The 16,172-nt window shown below is 33.5% G+C and overlaps 1 protein-coding gene across 2 annotated transcripts in view; it reads left to right on the top strand.

Annotated features, from left to right (window-relative positions):
* Positions 1 to 16,172, top strand: part of LOC140744712 (protein Aster-B) — a 55,265-nt gene that overhangs the window by 2,665 nt on the left and 36,428 nt on the right. The window lies entirely within an intron of this gene.

The raw sequence follows: 16,172 nt of genomic DNA, 5'->3' as shown, positions 1-16,172 counted from the left end.
GTCGTACTCGATAACATCATCCTGTTCAGAAAAAAAAGATTACAAGTTGTATTTTTTTTTTTGTGTTTATTAACCCTTTCACAGCCACAGTCAGCTATACCTAACAATTTGTTTTGGACGTTCAAACGCCAATGTCGGGTAATGCCGACACAAACGTTATGCAAAAATAAAACTATTAATACAATATTTTTCGCTGTATTTTTATCGCCTACATCTTGTCAACCAATGTTTATTTAGTATATTGGTTACACTTTCCCCATTCGTCATTTATATGAAACTAGCTGTTGCCCGCAACTTCGCCCGCGTGGTCATGAAGAAATGCATTACTACTAAGTTGTTGAAGAAGATAATTATAATCAGGGCCCCGTATATAAATTTTTCATACTAAGTCCAGATATGAGAAAATTTCCATACAAAATTTACCCACCCATTTTACCTCTTTAAAAGAGAATTTTGTTTATTTTACCAACTCAGATAATTTTTTAATCGAGAACATATGTACCTATTTTCATTCGTCTAAGTCTAGAATTGAAAAAAATCCCTACAAACTTCTCCCTCACATTTCACCCCCTTAGGTTGAATTTCATAAAATCCCGTCTTAGTTAGCACTTACGTCCTTAAAAGAACCCGCATGCAAAATTTGAAACTCCTAGCACTTGTAGTTTCTGAGATTTCGTGATGAGTATATATATATATATATAAGCCGTAGTCGGTATTACACGGCAAATCGTGACGTCAAATACGTGCTAGTGAAGTGACTCATTGGAAAAATAATGAATAACCGTGATATATGGACACAGAAGAACTTTTAATAATATAATTTATACAAGGAACCGAAAATGAAACCGAGAACTTCGAGGAAATTGAAATAAATGAAGACTTTCAGGTAAGTGTCAAAATATAGATAAAATAATAGGTAGAAAACTAGAAGTATATGGATTGAAAAAAACTTTTACCTCAGTACTAATTTAATGAAACGGATTTGGCTAATTCTTTCATTTGTATGAGTGACCAGATAGTTTGTATGATTTTTTTACTATGTGGAAAAATTAGTATTAAAAAAAGACGAAGACAGTAAGAGGGTTAACAGAATTAACACTTGTTCAGTAGGTATCCTACAATAAAAATATGTTTTATAGGTATTTAATTTTTTTTGTATATACATAAATTGGTCTTCACTAGTACCTGCACCTGTGCAATTACGAGGCGTGTCTCTAGTAATTAAACGATCAATAAGTCCTAAATACCTATTTATTTTATCAGTTAGGTCCTTTTGGATAAGAATAAATAAAATAAGTGTAAGTAGTCTCAGTTCATTTATTTATTTGGCGGGACCGTGCCTAGAAAGGATAGGTAAAGACCTATCTTAATAGGCACGGTCCCGCCGTTCTGTTCTCATATTATTTTTATGTTCTATTTTTTTCCTTGGCCCGTCTGGATCTGGCCAAGGAATGTCTATTGGGCTTGACGGTGGTCGTGCTGACGGTGCCGGCAAAACTGGCACCATTTTTTGCCGCGATGTTTTCCTAAAATCAAAACACGTACTTAATAAAATAGAGCTTTGCAGGTTGCCCAATTATTACAATTTTTTTCTTTACTACTCGTTGAAGCGCGCATAGCCCCGCTAGCTGTGTTGATTGAAAACAATCAATAAAGTTAAGCAGCGTCGGGCGCGGTCGGGAGTTGGATGGGTGACCGCTAGTGGCAAAAATTTCATGCGCGTTTCCGTGCTTCGGAGGGCACGTTAAGCCGTCGTTCCCGGTTGTTGTCGATAGATGGCAGTCGTTAAACCTTGTCGGAGGCCTTTCGGGCGGTTTGAAAACATCCGACAAACGGGTTGGCCACTAACCTGTCTCCACCAATCCGCATTGGAGCAGCGTGGTGGAGTATGCTCCAGGCCTTCTCCACTTGTGAGGAGAGACCCGTGCTCAGTAGTGGGCCATAAATGGGTTGCAGGCACTCGTTGGAGTATCTACTATACCTACATATTTTTAAGTGTTAACTTTATCCATGGTAAAGTGGAGTCGATCCGTTTCCAAGTAAAAAAAAACAAAAATCACTAAGTACCTATCATATTATTATTTACTCTTGGCAGGTTCTATGAAAAACCAAACATCTAATAATAATCAACGCATTATCTGCACGTGCAATTGCCGTTTGTAGTCGCAAGAAGGACAAAGGTGCAAGAACGAAAATATAAGTTATCGTAATTACGTGTACCTACTAATGACCATAAAAGATAAAGCTTTGCGGCGGCATTTTGGTTTGGTCTAAGAGCTACATCAAAGAAGCCGCCGCAGGAATTTATATTTTGTTTGTGTTACTTACGGTTTAGGTCTTCTGTTTGTTTTTATTTCCTTCATGTATAGTACCGTCCAGCACGCTGCCGCCAAGCCCAATGCAACATAAATCAGTTTGCTGAAATTAAATAATTACGTACTTGATTAGAAGGTACATTATGTTAAAAGGGGCATTTGTATTTTGAATAGGTGCTAAAGTAATTCTATTGCTTAGTCGTTATGTACTTACATCATGATTAAATAAAGTTTCGCTCTTAAGCCACAACTTGTCCTGAGTATCTATTCATTCAACTATTCAGAGTTGCCAACTCAAAATAATGTTTACGCCTAAAGTTCAGTTAAAATCCCCTAAAATTGACGGATTTAACCAGAAAGGCCCCCAAAAATATATATTTGTAAATAATATTTTTATTAATTTACAACTTCCATCATGCTTTGATGAAAGAAGAATTAGAGAAAAAAATTAAACCAATTATAATTATATATATGTACATATAAAACAAAATATTACTTTATAAAAAAACTTCATCTAAAAGGCCCGTGTGAGGCATGGTACCCAAGACACTGGCGGCATTTCCCCGCTGAATAGCCAGGCTAACTCTTTGCTATTTTTATTTATTTTTTTCAGACAAGGTCCATAACATAAATACCTTACAGACTAACATACATAAATATAAACACTAGCACGTGTTAAATTCGTAGTAAAACAATTGCCCTTTCCCTCAACCAAAAGGAATTATACATATTATAAACCTTTCTCTTGAATTATTCTGTCTATTAAAAAAAACGCATCAAAATCCATTGTGTAGTTTTAAAGATCTAAGCATACATACATAGAGACAGACGCGGATAACGACTTTGCTTTATACTATAAAGTAATTGTTTACCTTTTGTTTACATACGAATACAAGAGGAGCCCCACCTCCCCATACTACCACCAAGGGACTATGTGACCTGGCTCCTGGAGCGCATACATTACGGGGAGCCCTGTGTAGCGCGGCAACACTGCCCACGTACCGCGACCGGTACCCAACGCGCATGCGCGGGTGATGCAAGTCAACGCAGCAACTCTACTAAGTCGCCTACGCCGACTACCGGAAATTCCGTCGGAAGTTCAAAAACGTATGTAAAACGCACGTAAAAAAAATTACCATATGGTATGATGCAATTAACATTCTATTCATTAATTAATCTACATAATATTTTATTGGAGTTTACTCCTTAAGAAACGATTTGAGTTATAAGGCCCGGTACGGAAATTTTATGAGGAGTAAAATCAAGTGTAACACGAAAAGTTGAGGCGTAACGGTAACCAAAATATGAATCAAGAGTGCTTTTATTAATTTAAAATACAGTAAGTTCAAATCCCATATGAAAGTAATTATTACAATAAAAATAATTAGCAATATATAAAACATTAAAACGTCATTAACTAATTTGTTTACATTTTTGCATAAATTAAGTTATAGGTTTGATCATTTATAAACACTGTGAAAAATATGAACATTGGCGCCATAATATGATTAACAATCTTTTATGAACGTTTTTAAAGAAGAGTAACATATAAAATCAGTAAGCAATTTAATAAGATATAATATTAGCAAAATAAGTTTTTAACATAAAGAGGCTTTTATAAGTTACTGATATATTAATTTAACTTATAAAAATGGATGCATTATTGATCAGCACCATCTATCAACGATAAACGGGCAAAATCAAAACAGTATTATTTAATATTTATTACAGAATTATTGCTAATGAATTATGTTCAAAATAAGTTATATAAAATTAGCAATACGTTTTAAATGAATTCTAGAATTATAAAACATTCAGAAACAATCCAAATTAGATATAATAACATGTTTATTGAGTCTCATATACATTTCATCCGTAAATTGCAACAAGGATATTTTATAGATGGCAAAGAAATTATAATTATTAAGTTTTAAATTATAAAACGTTTAACATTGTTTTAAATATAAATAATTATATTATATTAAAATTTACTTTAATATAAACAATTATATTAAGCTACCATTATAATATTTGGAACCAAAATACATAGATTGATAAACTTGCAAACTTACAATTTATAAAACTTGCCACTAGATGGCGCTATTTTATATTATTTTGTAACATACTTTATGTTACAAAATAATATAAAATATTGCATTATTGAAGTAATATAAATAATCCGAATAATTACAGATATATGTTTGTTTCTCTTATCATTTTAGCAGATGCGTTCATTTACCTACCCTTTTTTCTATTAGATATATATCATAATTATCATTCGTAAGGAGTAAACTCCAATCGTGCGTCGTAGCTGACACACACACACTTTTTTCATAGCTATTTAGAAAACCAATTTTTAAAGGTTCGAAGCCACCGTCCTAATTACTTCTCATAGATGGCGCTTTTAAAAGTCTTATTATAAACAACCCTGCAACAAACAAAAGTGTTTGTTGCAGGGTTGTTTTTATTTATAGTTATTAAATAGACATTAAAATGATAATTTTTAATATTATTATAATTTTTGTCATGATGACACAGATAATCACAAATTATTATACATACAATTAATGATAATGCTGCCATCTATTGTAGCAATTTGAAAAACTTTGCAGAAGTTTTACACCCCCGGATTATAGAGGAAAGTAGTATTTGTACTACGGTTTCATCCGCATGTAGTGTAACTACTAAATGTATAAATCTATAAATTTAAATATCAATACATTGTAATAGTATATAAATAACAATTTAATTGCAACACGTAAATAACATAAAATTGTATAAGTCATATAATTCAATAACTGTATAAAATAAATTATGTATGTACGCCGGACAAACAGTCCCAATTTTATATAGGTAATTTCGCCGCTCCCTGCTCGTTGCGCAGCTCTCGTGCGCAGGTCTGAATGAGCGGCGCGAACGCCATTTGCAATACGTTTGAATGTAAAAGAAACAGTTCTCCGTTGGCGCCAATTTGGCAAGCACGCATCGCTCCCTAAACGCATTATAGGACAGACGCGCGAATTTACGATGTTAGTACTAACTTTTTGTTATTTACATACAGGGTTAATTTCTAGTGAATTTACTGGATTATACATAAATATCTAAAATGCACCTGCACGTTAATAATTTGATACTTTCGTTTTAATTTGCAGTTAAATAGATTTTTGATTTGACGACTGGATATTATTTAGACGTCCGTGTGAAATCTTTTAAAATCTGTCTATATATATATAGAGGACTTTTTGGAATCATAATGATATATGATTGTCATCATTAATGTAGAATTAAATTACGTATATTTCATCATAATAACAGGAATGACGAAGACACCAACCCCAGCCCCTGGACGCCAACCCCAACCCCGCAGGAAATTGCGGCGGAAGGCGGTAGTAGTGGTGAAAGCCTGGCGGCACTGTTACGCACCGCCAGGTGCACTGTCTTGGTGGTCCCTAAGCCAACCAAGAGGCAGTGCACCGAGGAGGTGGACCAAAATGTCTCGCCGCCACCACCAGCCAAGCGGTGGAAGGGGAAGGGGAAAGGAAAAAAAAGTAAAAAATAAATATTTCAATTTATACATATTCAGTTATCATTTCATTCCTTCCGTAATATTCATTTTTTTACTAAGAAAAAGTTTTTGTAGTGTAGTAATAATGATTATAATGGGTGCGGGGGTAAATAATTAATATTTTCTATTCAATAACTAATTAAACTAAAAAGTATCCTTTGCAGCATGCCACACACATATCAAGCAAGCACAATGTTGTTTTTAACGATAGACAAGAGCATTCATTACATAGCTGTTACAAATAGGTACATATGTAGGCATTCCCAAGTGTCGCACCACCAGCCCATTAAAAATAATTTCCAGTAGGTATATGTTATAAGCTGTGTTTGTTAACATGGCAAAGAAAACTTTTGTACTTCGATATGTTACAGTAAATGGGTTCGTTAAAAATATTTTTTTCAGTAAAACTTTTCGCTATACATGTAATCTATTTCACAGATCCAAGTTTTCGTAAAGCCACGACGTAATAAAATACGAGTAAAATTGAATTTACTTCTCAAACGTCAAACGTTCGTTCATAATGGTTGGGTTGCCTCATTGAGAATAATTTTACCCTATTCATTGAGAATATTTTTCTATCGTTTTAATTCGTATTAAAATTAATTTTTAATTTAATAAACGTATAACGTAATGAATTGAAATAAACTTTACTTAAGCCATAATGCCGGTTGTTCATCAAAAACCAATTTGAATAAGTTAAATATTTCATTAACTTCTTTTTGTAAGACAAACGCGGCTTTTTGTGGTAATAAAAAGATTAACTACGCGGGACTTAAAAACATTAGATAAAAGAATTAGGATTAACAAAGAAATAACTTTAAAAGAAATCTTTAGAAAACGTTTTAACAAAAGAATAGTATTACGGCTCGCCGACAAAATTGTAAAAATATTCTGTAATTCCTAAAATTACAAAATAGACCGCACCAGATGTTACCGTTTATGATACCGGCTCTTTCCCTTTCATATATAAACAAAAGGCTATGTTCTTATCTTATATTGGGGTATTTTGTAGTGCACGTGTGCAAAATTAGTAGGTGCATCATGTTATTTGTTAATTTGAAACATCAGTGTTCTGCAAACATTTGTAGAAGACGCACCTCCTGATCTATCGTTTGTGACCTCATAGTTTTTGACCCGGCTTTCACAAATTGTTTCGATCCTACTTTGAATGACAACCACGGCTTGAATTTCTGGACTCCGATAGTGCTCTAAACTGTTTTGACCTCGGCTTTAATATATTGATTCGGTTCTGTTTTTAATGACGACCACGGCTTAATTTTCTGGACTCCGATAATTCCATACACTGAACCGCTTTCAGTCTTTTTGTATTTTGTGTGTTGAGTGTTGCTACATTTCATCCTGTCAACCGTAAGTATTAAAATTGATATATTTTATTTACTTTCGATATTTAGAGGCATATTGTTGCAAGACCTGCTTTTAAATGTACGTTATTTTTTTTTATATTTAAACTTTACTTAGCAAAATATGTATATGACAATACATATTATTCGTTCTGTTCTTAACATTGTAATAATTCCTTTGTGAGAGTCATGAGTGAATTTAGGTAAGATGAAAAACGGGGGAAGTTAAAAATTTAATATCTCCAAATGTCGAGTAGTTATTTTAATATTGATGACATTGTTGAATAAACTATTAGTCTAGGTCAGTCGTGGTATGAAAAAAACGCGTGAATTTTAGTCTTACCCAGTGTATTATCTTTTTACATAGGCAAGTAAAAAAATCATGTTAAGATAAAGTTTAATGTATTTGTAATTTGAAATGCTGTATGAAAAGATAATTCGTTAACGCCTGATTTTTGGTAAATTTGATTTTCTCGCGGCAGAATACTACCTATTCTTGACACGTTGCGATCGCGAAACAAACAGTCGATTTGGCAACAGGTTGATTTTGATTTTTTTTATATATTAAAAGAAAGTAATATGGTAAAATAAAACCGATTCGTTAACTTTTCAACGGGTTAATATTGATATATTTTAAATATTGAATTTCATTCGATAACGATTTTTTATGTGATTGGATTTCAAGCTATTTATATCGGTACAACAGAGGATTTATGGAATATTCAGCAACGATGGCTCATATAAATATGGTTTTAATGAATGTATCGATCTTACCCCTTCGTCATTGCACCTTACCCCTACATATTGTTTTCGCTGTTGAAGCGGCTATACGCATGACAATTTATCAAATATCCAGGAGCGGGCAGTATACTAACAAGTTTTTTAAATACTTTTAAATGTTTAATAAACATGATGTAAATTTGGAGAACTCAGTATTGTCTATATAGTATTAAAAATATATACTTCAATTACGTTTATTTACATTTGTTTTGAAACATAATTTTGGGTGATAAGTCACTAAAACATTTAATGCAGTATAGTTTTCTACTCTAGATGAATCTGAATCCAGATGAGGTGGAACGCAACCTCTACGAGATGTTTGGAGAAGAAGAAGCCTCCAACTACCGGCAGGCGAGACGCCGGGTTGAAAGTTGTTCGTCGGTCTTAGACACCGATTTGTCTATCTCCGACGAATCCGAGGGGTAAGTTAATGTATAAAAAATAGACAAAGATTTCGATGTAAAAACAAATTTTCTTTCAATCTAATTTTGAAATAAGGTAACATATACATATAAATAAATTTGTCCTTATGAACCTACGTACGTAAAGTTTAGTGTGAGATAAATTTACATTATAACAATTATTTACAGGACAAGCACTTCTGAATTAGAAGAGAGTGACGTGATTGACGTCAGTGACGAAGGTGAGATGGGGGACGATCCTGAGTGGATTGATGAACCCACGGTGCCCCCCACGGTGCCTCTCTCCGGACAACCCGGTATCAAAATATTTAATTTTGACAAGCTTAACCCAGTAGAATATTTTAAAATATTATTTAATATATCTTTTTTAAATAATTTGGCCATGACCACCAACGACCACGCAAAAGAAGTTATTAGTAGAGGGACATTAGCGAATAGCCGGCTAAATCGGTGGAAACCGACGAATGGAGAAGAATTATTAATATTTTTAGGGATATTATTTTTTATGGGCACCGTTCGGCTAAACAAATTAAATTATTACTGGCGAAAGCACCATTTAGTAAAATTTAATTTAGGAAATTATATGAGCAGAAATAGGTTTCTGCTCATTTTTCGTATGTTATATTTTCAGCCGAACGGTGTCGGTGAATCTTCTATTTATTCCAAAGTAGATTGCCTTATAAATTATTTTAATAATATAATGAAAGATGTTATATATCCCGATAAAGAATTGACTATAGATGAGTCTATGATTTTATTTAGAGGACGGCTTTTAATTCGACAATATATAAAAAATAAAAAAAATAAATTTGGAGTAAAACTGTACATGTTAGCTGACCCTAATGGTCTTGTACATCGTATCCACATGTATAAAGGGTCAGCTGACTTGGAAGTGGCAGGAAAAGGCCACGTCGATAAAGTCGTCCTCAAATTGATGAAAGATTATTTATATGCCGGTCATTCCTTATATATGGATAATTATTATAATAGTGTTAATCTAGCTGAAATTTTGCTGTCAAAAACCACATATTGCACGGGTACACTGTTACCTTCCCGCAGGAGAAATCCTCGGAAGGTAATGAGTACAAAATTAACACGGGGTAGCCACATTTACCAGAACAATAGAAAGGGTGTATGCGTAATGAAATGGAAAGATAAAAGGGACGTCTTGACGTTATCCACAGAGCATACACCCGAAATGGTAGATGTGGTGAACCGCCGAGGTCGCACCGTGTCAAAACCAAATATAATAGTTAAATATAATAAATTTATGAAAGGTGTTGACCGGTGCGACCAAATGTTAGCGTACTACCCGTGCGAACATAAATGTATGAGGTGGTATAAAAAGATAGGAGTTCACATATTTCAAATCATGTTTTTGAACTCCTTCTTTTTATACCGAAAGGGAAAGGATAGTAAAATTACGCTAGAATGTTTCAGGGAGAAGGTAATATCAAGCCTTCTTCCTCCTCCAGCGTCTAGCTTATGTCCTCCAGAATTGCCATCGCACATGCCCAGCGAACTACCAAGGAATGGCGATGGCGTTCTAAAAAGGCGAAAATGTGCTAGATGCTGGAGCAAACATAAAAAAAGGAAGGACAGTGGCATATTTTGTGCGGACTGTAACATCGGGCTTTGCCTCGCTTGTTACCGTCCGTACCATACAGAAAACATGGTAACATAACATTATTTCTGTATGTTACCATGTTTTCTGTATACAGGGTTAAAGAAAAGTCGACCTAAATAACTAAGGATATTAACACGTTCACTGCCAGCACGATTTTCTTAATTCATTCGAAGGTGCCGCCTATATTTCACGATGGACTCGCTAGGAGAGTCGCAGGCACTACATAATAATTCAAATGGACTCGCTAGGCGAGTTCATTGACATAATGTTTAGTTAAACTTAATAATTTGTAATTATTGTGGCCGTCGCAGTCTCCTGAACGTTTATTTCGTTATTAAAAAGTGTTTGGCAACTGTTCGTTATATTACTGCATATAAACATGGCTAAAAACCCATCAAATAAAAAAGGAGGTACGTTTCTTTCGTAATTTATGCATAGATTGTCAACATTTTGATATAATTCTATTTTTAACGTTAAGTTTTGAAATAGATTGAAAGTTTAACTTGTGCGACTTCTATTTCTATGAAAAAAAGATTCCGATTTTGTAATTTTTATAAATGTTAAGTTAAAAATGCAAAATTGTATAAAATATCATTATTTACCTACGTTAATTGTACCTAAAAATTTATTTAAAATGAATAAAATTCTGCTAAAGTATCAAATTATCAAATTTATTATAATAAAATAATTATATTTTTGTGTTTTGGAGAAATTTGAAGATTAACCTTTGATTTTTTTCAGTCCTAATACATTCCTATCAATGAAACATTGGTACATACACATTAACGTAGGTAAATAATGATATTTTATACAATTTTGCATTTTAACTCAACATGTATAAAAATTACAAAATCGGAATCTTTTTTCTTAGAAATAGAAGTCGCACAAGTTAAATTTTCAATTTATTTTAAAATTTAACCTTAAAAATAGAATTCTATCAAAATGTTGACAATTCATGCATAAATTACGAAAGAAACGTACCTCCTTTTTTATTTGATGGGTTTTTAGCCATGTTTATATGCAGTAATATAATGAACACTTGCCAAACACCTTTTAATAACGAACTAAACGTTTAGTCTAGTCGACAAGTTGAAAATGGTACAAAATAGAGATACTGCTCTTAAAAGTATGTGCGATAGCTCATTGGATCCGGAATGACGCCTAGAAAAATGTGCCAAAAGCGTGTATTAGCACATAAAAAATTGCAAAAGTTATAAACAATTAAAGATGAAAAAAAAATGGCATTTCGTTTATTGCCAATATTTCATAAACTATTAATATTTAAGAAATTTAAAAAACATTTTTTTTCACTTACAATTAAGACGGTAGTTCAAGAAAATTTCGTTAATTAACAATTGTTTAACTTGTTGAAAAATTAACTTTAAGTAAAATTTCCAACGGGAATAAATTATTTATAGTGTTCTGAATACACCATAAAATTTTCAAATTTAAAAAAAAATATTCAATACCTTAAATAAATTAATGTGCCGTACTCGCTTTTGACGCCACGCGTGCAACCTAAAAATGTCGCGCGCAGACCTATTTTCAGCGTTAAATTAAAATTATAAATAATGGAGATAGAGTTCCGGGAGTTAGGAGTTATTTATTGGAAATTTCCTCCTCTTTCAGAATCTTTTTTTTTAATTTCTTAAATATTAATAGTTTATGAAATATTGGCAATAAACGAAATGCCTTTTTTTTCATCTTTAATTGTTTATAACTCTTGCAATTTTTTATGTGCTAATACACGCTTTTGGCACATTTTTCTAGGCGTCATTCCGGATCCAATGAGCTATCGCACATAATTTTAAGAGCAGTATCTCTATTTTGTACCATTTTCAACTTGTCGACTAGACTAGTTCAGGAGACTGCGATGGCCACAATAATAATAAAATATTAAGTTTAACTAAACATAATGCCAATGAACTCGCCTAGCGAGTCCACTTAAATTATGATGTAGTGCCTGCGACTCGCCTAGCGAGTCCATCGTGAAAGATAGGCGGCACCTGGGAATGAATTAAGAAAATCGTGCTGGCAGTGAACGTGTTAATTATCTAGGTCGATTTTTCCGTAACCCTGTATATGTCATATTCACTTTTATCGGTATATATTAATTCATCTTTTTATTTGTAGTATTTTTAATAAATTTGTGTTTATATTTATAGTAAGCTATTGTTTAGCTATTCTTATATATATTTAAATTTTATGATTATTATAGTGTATTTAAATTTCCTAAAATTTATTTTTATTTATTTTGTTTGATTTTTTATACAAAGTTGATGTTCAATAAATATTTTATTTGTGTTGTATTCAGCATTGTACTTATAATTCACATATTTATCTATATTATTTGTATTCAAATAGTATTTAATTTTTAACTATTGTTTTACGATCTCTATTTTTGATTTCATGTTTTTATATAGTTTTTAATAATTTAGAATGGTTTTTGTTGTATAATTATTTTCGTTTATATTATTATCCGATGTGAAGTTGATTTTTCAATAAATGTTTTAAATTACAATAATGTTTGTTTTACTTATCTAAGAAAAATCGTTTTCCCCACTTTTGGGGAAATTTCGTTGCCTGGTAACTCTGATAATAGCTTTACTAACACCATAGACATCGAATCTCTCGCTCCGCTCAAGTAGAATAACAAATCGTGAAACAGATATATGTAGTTCATTTCATATTTAACTTAGTATGAGAAAAAGAGAAGGCAAATAAAGCAAATATGTTCCAGCTATCAAACAAAATAAATACCCACAGCCACCCGCACTGCTAGCATTTTTTATCCTTTATTATTAGTTTGTACAATACGTAATTTAGCTCTGTTGCTGTAAATAAATATATTTCGTATCTAGATGTAAAATAAACGATAAAAAATAAGGTAAAATATTGTAATAATATGATTTGCTTACACTAGGGCTTGACGAATTGATGACGTCGATACGGCTACATTTTTTCATTGGCTTTGTTCATCTTTGACATTCTATATCTATGATAGACACGGTTATTTGTTTTTATTGAAATATCCGAAATAAAAAATGTCGGAAAGGAAACGACATCGTTACTTTTTATTGCCTCGGAACAATAGACAATGAGTAAACGTTCGTATTGTTTACCCAAACGCACAGATGCGTCGAAGGGCACATAGGAAAGTTACCGTAACGCACAGATGCGTTGACGGGCACATAGGAAAGTTAGCGACTCTTATATGCGTCGGGGGCACTTTGTTATGTCTTTTTTTCAACTCATATACGCGTTAGTGGCACACATATATGTCAAATTTAGTGGGCACTGGGCTTAGGACGGTGGCAGTTAACGTGTTAAGAGGTACACACTGTATATTATGAATGCACTGTTAGATTTTAAATATATTTAGTGCTAATATTCTAACTTACAACATTTATTTCAATGTGAACATGTTTGCTTTATTTCAACACAAATTTGATATTATCTAAAATCAAGTTTGTATATAGTATAATTCTGATGTGATAACTTCTCAAAGGTTTTTTCAACCATGCAAACACGCTTAAACTTAATTTAAAATTACACAATGGTACTACAGGAAGCCGACATGTAAAAATAACATTGTTATGTATAATACACATAAACATGAAGATATTAGCATTTTTTTTGATTGCTCTCATAACATGACTCATATTTTTGACTGCAAAACAATCGCGTAACCTTGGTCTGTAGGCTGTCTAACATATTATTGGCGCGATTGTTGTGTACATCCTAAAATGAATTTATTTACCAAATTGTTACAGCAATAAATTTCAGCACAAATAAAAGCCTTACTGGAATGAATTTTGGCCTTCGATTGTAAGATTGCAGGGCTGACGAGAACCTTTGACTTTTCGAAAATGTTTCGAAAGTAGGGAAAAGTTAAATACCTAAGAGATTTTACCCAACTACGAAGGATAGACTTTATCTAACAGTGTATGATCTACTCTAGTTTATATCACATTATTTACATGAATATTACGCCTTACAGCACAGGCTTAACGGCTTTATATTAACATAAGAAGTATCGTTGGACTCGTCCTAATCTTGGGAGTAACAGTTTATGTTTCTAGTCTGTTGTTTTCAATCATGTATTTAAAATCTGCTGAAGATATCTTCGCATGGCAGACAAACCGACGAATCATCCAACAGAGCATTACAAAAAAGTTGATCCTAATTCAAAAAGCGCAGATGTGAGTTCTCGACAAACCAAAAGTGCTCTGAATATGATGTGAATATGTGACAATGGCTGAATAGGGACAAAAATAGGTGCTCTAAATTGACTTGCTTTTGCTGCGTTTGAATGCAGACTAACCTTAACCTTAATCTATGTGTACATATCTCTGCTTTAATGTTCGAGAATTGCAATATTTTTTTGTAACGAAAGTAAAAAAGGGTAGGCACAGGTATCTACTTCATTCTCCTAGTAATTTAAAGGGGGCTTCTGGGGTTGCGGGCGGCAAAAGTGGGAGCTCGAACCGTCCAGAAAGCGACCCCGGGAAATACGGAGGTATGTGTGGTAGTATACCGTCATGAACATCAGATGGTGTGGGACGAGCGAAAACTGTTCCCCCAGGGCAGAGCCCGATCGGGGAATCGCGCTGGGAAGACTCCGGTTGTTTTCCGTCGGAGATCCCGGAGTTCTCGTTTAAAAAGCGTTGAGGACGACCACCGGGGGGTTTTTAGTGCGGTAAAAATGCCCACATAACCCGGCATCGCCCACGTCGTCAGGTCCCCTTTGAAGGTTTCCCCCTCGTAAAGGAAAAAAAATGTATCTACTTGATGCTACGGTCTTCCACGAAGTGTGATTAACCCATTTGGTAGGCAAATCTTTAGATAGATTGGTTATTTATTAAACGAACGTAAGCCCAAACGTCTAATCTAATACAGATTAGACGTTTGGGCTTACGTTCGTTTTACCATACCTTCAACATGCCAATTCAACATACCAAACACTACCGCTGTAATATCTATTTTAAAGTGATGTCTTTAATATAATATTAAATGGACTATGACTAGTCGGCTATATTCACCTGAGATCTCTCATCAGTAAGATCACGTAATCAGATTACAAATCACGTACTCAATGTTGTAATTAACAATAGGTATGTAACTATGTAAGCAACGTATTTAGACTCCTGAGTAAAGCGTCAGTGCTCATGGGTTTGGCACTATTGCACCGTTTGGCAGCGTTACTGCTTGCACCACCACCACCCCGCGCTGTGTCCTAGTTTTAAATGAATAGGTATTTCCCTCGAGATCTCTTGCCTCTTGCCAGAAAATATTTTCTATGAATATTTTCAAAATTGTGTTTTAGAAATATGGATAAACTTTCAGCATGACATGGTTAAGCATTACCTTAGGTTGTTTTTCCACCAAACATGTAAGAGCTTAGTGGCTCGAAATTTTGCATCTCGATTTGGGGGTCCAAATTCCAAAGCTTAGACATGCTGGTTTTTAATGTTATGTTCCTATTAGAATTTAACGACCTAGTAGAACAATCTGATACTTAGTATCAGGTGTAGCTTTAGACTTTTATAGGTCTCAAGGGTGCGCGGACTATGGTCTAAACCTCTCTGATTCTTAGAGGAGACACGGGCTCAGAACAGAACAGTAGGTAATGGGTTGATAACAACGTGTTATGTTGACAATAACCATAACTTTAATACCAGAAATAGAAATAAATTAGCAATTCCTAAACATAGATTATGTAAGGTGGCTAGATCTTTCGTGGGCAACTGTATTCGATACTACAATAAAATACCCGACCACATTTTGAATCTCACAGAAAAAAAGTTTAAACATGTCGTTAAACTAACGCTATGTAAAAAAGCGTACTATAAAGTAAGTGATTATTTGACTGACAAAACGGTGTGGTCTGAATTAGCTCCAGCTCCACATGTACCATTACGTTAAGTTAACATTGTCAAAAACATTTTTTTAAAAGATGTGTGTTATGGAGTTTCTTTCGCCGCTTCTTCTCCATAACGAAACACCTTGTGAAGTGGTGGTAGTTGCTTTGACATTCAAAAAGTGATCTGTAAAGAACCTATTTTGAATAAAAAAAATTGATTTGATTTGATATGTTATACA

Source organism: Epargyreus clarus, unplaced genomic scaffold (assembly GCF_041222505.1).
Source record: "Epargyreus clarus isolate Ecla_fem2 unplaced genomic scaffold, WU_Ecla_fem_2.2 ptg000009l, whole genome shotgun sequence".
In the NCBI taxonomy this organism is placed as follows: Eukaryota; Metazoa; Arthropoda; class Insecta; order Lepidoptera; family Hesperiidae; genus Epargyreus; species Epargyreus clarus.
This window is presented reverse-complemented; position numbering and strand designations above follow the sequence as displayed.